The sequence below is a fragment of the Mastomys coucha genome, chromosome X (assembly GCF_008632895.1).
Source record: "Mastomys coucha isolate ucsf_1 chromosome X, UCSF_Mcou_1, whole genome shotgun sequence".
Classification (NCBI taxonomy): domain Eukaryota; kingdom Metazoa; phylum Chordata; class Mammalia; order Rodentia; family Muridae; genus Mastomys; species Mastomys coucha.
Genome location: NC_045030.1, coordinates 152,146,627 through 152,153,523, shown reverse-complemented (window position 1 = coordinate 152,153,523; position 6,897 = coordinate 152,146,627).

The window sequence follows — 6,897 nt, the reverse complement described above, 5'->3', positions numbered from 1 at the left end:
AATAAAAAATAAAATATCTGACCCATATTTCTTAAAATAAATTTAAAATTATGATATCACATAAAATAACACATTCTGATAGTAGGAATAAATGGCTATAAAATTGTCTTATTTTGATATGCCACAAACAAGTCTTAAGATTGCTTGATTACCATAGGATAGTTTGAATTGAATTAATTTGGCTTGGAATCACTTGGATTTGATTTTAGGATTATAACAAATTATTTTTGAAATAAGTTTCAGAAGTCACTGACTGTATGGCAAAGCTAGAAGTTGAGGAATAGATTGCCACACCCAGCATGGTCCCAGGGATGGACCTGACTGGAGCAGGAAGGGAATGAAAAAAGGTAAACACAAAGGCACACAGAAAAAGTAGGATTGAGTGGACTGGGCTCTGTAATGAAAAACTGCACAGTGCCTTAGCTTGTTTGTTATATACAGTTGAATTTGCAGACATCTGAACAAGGAGGCAGGGTTATTATATACATCTGAACAAAGAGACAAATTTAGCTAATCTCAGTAATAGCAGTCTCTGTAGGGGAAGAGTCTTCAGGTTGTAACTCTCCTGGGCTGGGGGAGAAAGCTATGGTGAACATTTTCTGTACACACTATCACCATCCACATATGGACAGAGGAAGACTTTGCTGTTCGTCTGAGCATCATCCTAAAAGGAAGTTTTTAAATTTTCCCCATAATTCTGAATCTATGGTCCTTGACATGGTTGGCTCCTATGAACATTACACACCCACTCCGGCCTTCACACACTCAGGGCTTCCTCCATTATCCACTATCAATGGATATTATTTTGTTGTGACTTATATGACCTCCTAATCTTGGCAGGCTGTTTTCAGCCTTTCCCATATGGTAAGGCTGTGAGCATGGCAGGCAGCAGTTAGCAGCTACAGAAAATTAGAATGCAGTCAATTCTATGCATTAAGTCCAAACCAGGAGGCTTAAATAGTTTTGAAGATGATGATTCACCAGGAATAGAACCTAATGGTTCTTGAGTGGACATGTAACAAAATATTTTCACACTGGGTACCTTATATGACTTTCTTATTGGCAGTTGGTCATAACAAGAAGTTAATGTAACAGCTGATAAGAGTGAGGGAAGCAAAATGATTATAAATCCATCCTACTTTTCTGGGGCTGCAATAACCAAGTACCAAAATATGAACAATTTAAAAGTGTCACAGTTCCAGAAGACAGAAACCCCGAGATCAAGGTGTCAGCAGGGCTATGTGCCTTCTGAAGGCACTGGAAAAGGTACACTTATTTTTAGGCTTCTCTCCTAACTTCTAGTCGTTCTTTGACTTAGGGCAGTGTGATTCCAGGTTTTATACGGCACTCTCATTATATGCTTCTCTGTGTCTAAACCTCCATTTATGTCTTTCAAAGGACTAAATTGACATAGTAGCAAACTGCCTTATAAATATCTATACATGAAGCCATAGACAAAAGCAGCTTCTAACTTTTATCAGAGAAACCTCTCCTTACAACAAACAGTGATGAATATAGAGACTCATGGCATCCCGAGATGCAGAAAATAAGCAGAGTGTGGGTCCAGTCCTAAATGCTTCACTTGTACCACACCATCCAAGGCTGAGGAAACCGTGAAAAGGGAGAGGGAAGTATGTAAGAGCCAGAAGATAGGTGAAGGGCTGTGAATAGGTTTCCCTTAGGCTCTATATAACTCTTTTAATCAGGAACTCATATCAACTGTTTTTACTTGCACATAAGACTAGCCCAATCAACAATCAAGTAAGAAAGGGAAAAGGGCTCACTGAGCCCCTACTCTTCTCTAAACTCTTGGTTACTGATAGATTCTCAGGTAAAGGGGATGAATCCTCTGATGAGCCTTCCAGTCTCCACAGTCATACAGACAGCCGTGGTTAATCCTGGTGGGTCACAAAACAGAAGGAACATATGTGACCTCTGAGAGAGATTTGTGAGGAGGAGGTTTGGCTGTGGTGGGCAGTGAGAATTTCATATGTGGAATTATAAAATCTAAAAATAAAACTTTATAAAAGACGTCATTCCCAGAGCTGAAGAGCTGACTCAGCAGTTAAGGTGAGTTCCTGCTGCCCTTGTGGAAAACCTCCATTTAGTTTGCAGGACCCACAAGCATCCACATTCATTTTCACTTGTAGATATCTGGTGCCCTCTTCTGATCTTTCTAGGCACTAAACAAGACCATGGTGTGCATACATACTTGAGACAAAATACTCATATGCACAAAATAAAATAAATATATACTTAAAATTTTAGTAAAAGGATACCACTCATGGAATTACAGGCCTGCTGTGTCCAGTATGACCTTATTCTTATTAATTCTGTTTTCATAATCTTGTTTATAAATAAGGTGACCCTGAGTGATACTAGGAGTTAGGGTTTCCAAATACAAATTTTGGTTGGTGAATATAATTTAACATATAATAATTTAACATCTTCCTTTATATTTGAACAAATTTGCATAATCTCAATTTTGCATTTGAATCTATTTCAAAGATTTTGAAAAATCAAGATGACCCAAGCATTGTGGCACATACCTTTAATTCTAGCAGTTAGGAGGAAGAAGCAGGCAGATGGAGTTCTGTGAGTTCATCATCAAATGTAGTAAGGGAAGGAAATCAATCAAGATAGGAACCTGGAGGCAGGAGCTGACATACAGAGGCCATGGAGGGGTGCTGCTTACTGACTTGCTCCTCATGGCTTGCTCAGCCTGCTTTCTTATAGAACGTTAGGATGGGATGGGCACTCCTAACAATTATTAATTAAGAAAATGCCCTACAGTAGAATCTTATGGAGGCGTTTTCTCAATCGAGGCTACATCCTCTTAGATAACTCTAATGTGTGCCAAGTTGACATAAAACTAGCTATCACACTCTAAATCAGTTATATAGTTGGTAAAAAAATATCTTTTTTCATTCTGTAGGCTGCGACTTTGTCCTTTGCTAGGCAGAAACTTCATGAGGTTCCACTTTCTGATTGTTGATCTTAGTGCCTGTGTTAACAGTGCTCTGTCCAGAAAGTCTTCTCCTGTGCTAATGAGTTCATGCCTATTCCCCAATTCCTCTTTGATCAGGTTCAGTACATCTGGTTTTATGTTGAGGTCTTTGATCCCATTGGACATGAGTTTTATGCAGGGTGATAAATATGGATCTATTTGCTGTCTTCTACATGCAGACATCCAGTTTGACCAGCAGCATTTGGTGAAAATGGTGTGTTTTTCTAGGGTGTATTTCTGGCTTCTTTATCAAAGATCAGGTATCCATAGGTGTGGGTTTATGTCTCAGTCTTCAATTCTATTCCATTGATAGTGTCTGTTTTTGTGCCAACACCATACTGTTTTTATTACTCTAGCTCTGCAGTATAATTTGAGGTTAAAGATGGTGAGATCTTCAGTAGTTCTTTTCTCATTTTGGAGGTTTTTGTTTTTAAGCTATCCTAAGTATTTTTGTGTTTCCATACAAAGCTGAAAATTGTCCTTTCAAGTTTTGTGAAAATGTATTTTGGAATTTTGATGGCGACTGCACTGAGTCTGTAGATTGCTTTTGGTAGGATGGCTATTTTTACTATGTTAATCCTACTGATCCATGAGCTTGGGAGATCTTTCCATATTTTTGTATCTTTATTTTCTTTCTTCACTATCTTAAAGTTTTCATCATACAAGTCTTTTACTTGCTTGGTTACAATTACTCCAAGATATATATTTTTTAATTTTTGAGACTATTGTGAAAGGTGTTATTTCCCTGATCTCCTTTTAAATACATTTGTCTTTTGTTTATAGGAAGGTTAGGGATTTTTTTGTGAGTGTATTTTGTACCCGGGTACATTGTTGACAATGTTTAACTGCTGTGGAAGTTATCTCTGTTGAATTTTTAAGGTCACTTATGTATAGAATCACATTATCAGTAAATAGTGATGTCTTCCTTTCCAATTTGTATCCTCTTGATATTCTTCAGTTGTCTTACTCTAGCTAAGACTTTAAGTACTATATTTAATAGGTATGGAGAGAGTGGGTTACCTTTATCTTGTTCCTGATTTTAGAAAAATTGCTTTGAGTCTCTCTTCATTTCAAGTTGATGTTTGCTAATAGGCTCACTATATACTTCCTTTAGTATGTTTAAATATGTTCCTTGTATCTCTGATCTCTACAAGACTTTTATTTTGAAGAGGTGTTAGATTTTTGTCAAAGGCCTTTTCTATATATATCTTATGAGATGATCATGTGGTTTTTGTCTTTCAGTTTGTTTATATGATGAATTACATTACATTGATTTACATATGTTAAACCATCTCTGCCTTTTTGCAATTAAGCCTACTTGATCATGGTAGATGATCTTTTTAATGTGTTCTTGGATTCTATTTGCAAGTATTTTGTTGAGAATTCCTCAGGTTTTATAACTGGTTCCAGATTTCTACGATCCATTTAACTGATTGTCCAGGTACATTGCCCTATACTCAGCTAGAAACATAGAAGCTCTTCTAACGTAGATTCATCTGGAAGAAGATTTTTAGGCTTGCTATCACTGAGTACTTAAGTGTTGGTTGCAATTCTGGCAGTTCAGCTTTTACATATTGTACATGTGCAAAATGACATATATTTGGGGTCATGTACTGCAGCTTTCTTTTTAAGCATACAAATTTAGAAACCAACCTTTTTTTCTTTCCTGAAGCATAAATTTGGTGTTACATCTAAGATATCTGCTTAACTCAAGGTCAGAAAGAATTTCCTGATTATTTTCTTTTAAAAGTTTAAGAATTTCATGTTTTAAACTTAGATCTATGCTCTATCTTGATATAGTTTTGCATATTGGATATATTATGGATTAAAATTCATTGCTTTTGCCTTTGGATATATAATCTTTCCAGAAAAAGAATATTTTTGCTTTTGCACATTTGTCAAAATCAGTTGCTCATGTGGTTTATTTCTAGATTCCCTATTTTGTTCCATTGATCTATTTGCCTATCTTGAAACCAATATCATGTTGTTTTCATTACTGCATTGTAGGAAATCTTAGATTTCATCAAAATTAAAAACTCCTGTTCCTTTGAATGATACTATTAGAGAATGAAAAGTCAAGATGCAGATGGGAAAATATTTGCATATCTTTGATAAGGGATTTTGTATATAAAAGATAGAATGAAGTCAGAAATAAGATAAATCCATGAAAATAGGTAAATCTTTGAGCAAATACTTCACTAAAAATATAAGTGAGGGACTAGAGAACTGGATCAGTGGTTAACAACACTTCTGCTTTCTAGAGGACCCAAGTTCAGTTTTCAGCACCTATGTTAGGTGGCTTCCAACAGTGTGTTACTCTAATTCCAGGGAGTCTGATGCTGCCTGGTCTTCCTGGGTACTGCAGTGACATGTATGTGACTATATGTAGACACACACACCTACACATAATTAAAAATAATAAAAATAAATCTTATAAAAAATGAACTCAAATGAGTGTAAAACAAAGACATAGAAAGATGTAGGGAAAACCAAATTTGAAAAAAAAAAAAGAATATCCCTGCCCAGGTAGGTTAGCTAAGATTAAATCCACTGAACAATGTCAAGTGTTCACAAGAATATGGAAAGGCAGAACTCTTACAGAGCTGATGGGAATGTAAGATTGTACAACTACTTTGTTACCTAAAAATGTTAAATTATATGTGCCACACAATCCAGTCATTCTACCCTTCAGTATTTATCAAGAGAAATACTTCTTTTCATATAAATATTTTTGTGTGAAGTTTTCATAGACATTTTACTTGTAATACCCAGAGATTGGAGGCAACACAAATGTCCAACAAGTGAATGGATAAAACAACTTGTGGTATACATAGAATACTATTCAGCAATAAAAAATGAACAAGCTTTTGAGAAATTATAATCCTATTGGTTAATCTTGAACTTATTTTTTTCAGAAAGAAAGAGGTTATTTGTGAACACACATTGTTGTATATTGTGATAGATACAGGATTTAGGATCCTGTTGGAGACACACCTCTGAGCATAACTGGCAAGTTGTTTCCAGAGAGGTTTAACTGAGATGGCAAGATCTACTCTGGACATCAAAAGCACAATCCTATGACTGGGGTCCTGGATTGAATGAAAATGTGGAAGTGCACAATATCACCATTTCTAGATCTCAGCTTACTGACTGTGGGCACACTGTGCCAGCACTTTCAGATTCCATTCCATGATTTCCTTGCCACGATGGATTGCATCTTCAAACTGTAAATCAAAAACAAGCCCTTCACAACATCTGTCCCAACACAGGGAGTAACTGTGACCAGCGCGACCCAGGCACACAGGAACTCCACCAGACCAGCGGCATGGGTTCCTTTCGGTCTGGGCTAGTGCCCTAAGCAAACAGACCTTGGGTGCAAACTCTGCAGCCAGTCCCACAACACCCAGAGGAAGCTCCACTCCCAGGCACTCTAACACACCCAAGATCATAGGGTCAGTGGTGAGGAGGACACAATATCTGTCCCATGTCCCAACACTGGGAGTAACTAGGACCAGCAGAACCCAGGCACGCAGGAACTCCGCCAGACCAGTGGCACAGGTTCCTTCAAATTTACACAATATCTTTCCACAAATCCAGCCCTACAAAGGATAATAGATGGAAAAGATAATAGATGGAAAACAACAACATAAGAAACAAAAAAACAGACCCTAGAAGAAGCAAGAAAGTAACCTTTCAACAAACTGACACAAACATAATTCCACCTCTAACAACAAAAGTAACAGGAAGTAACAATTACTTTTTCTTAATATCTCTTAATATGAAAATTAATATTACCAACATATCCTAATCAATTGAAATTCAAAAATATTGAGGAACCAGAAATTTGTTGGCCATCATCTAGTGGTCTCTCTAATTTGGTAATTGGAGAG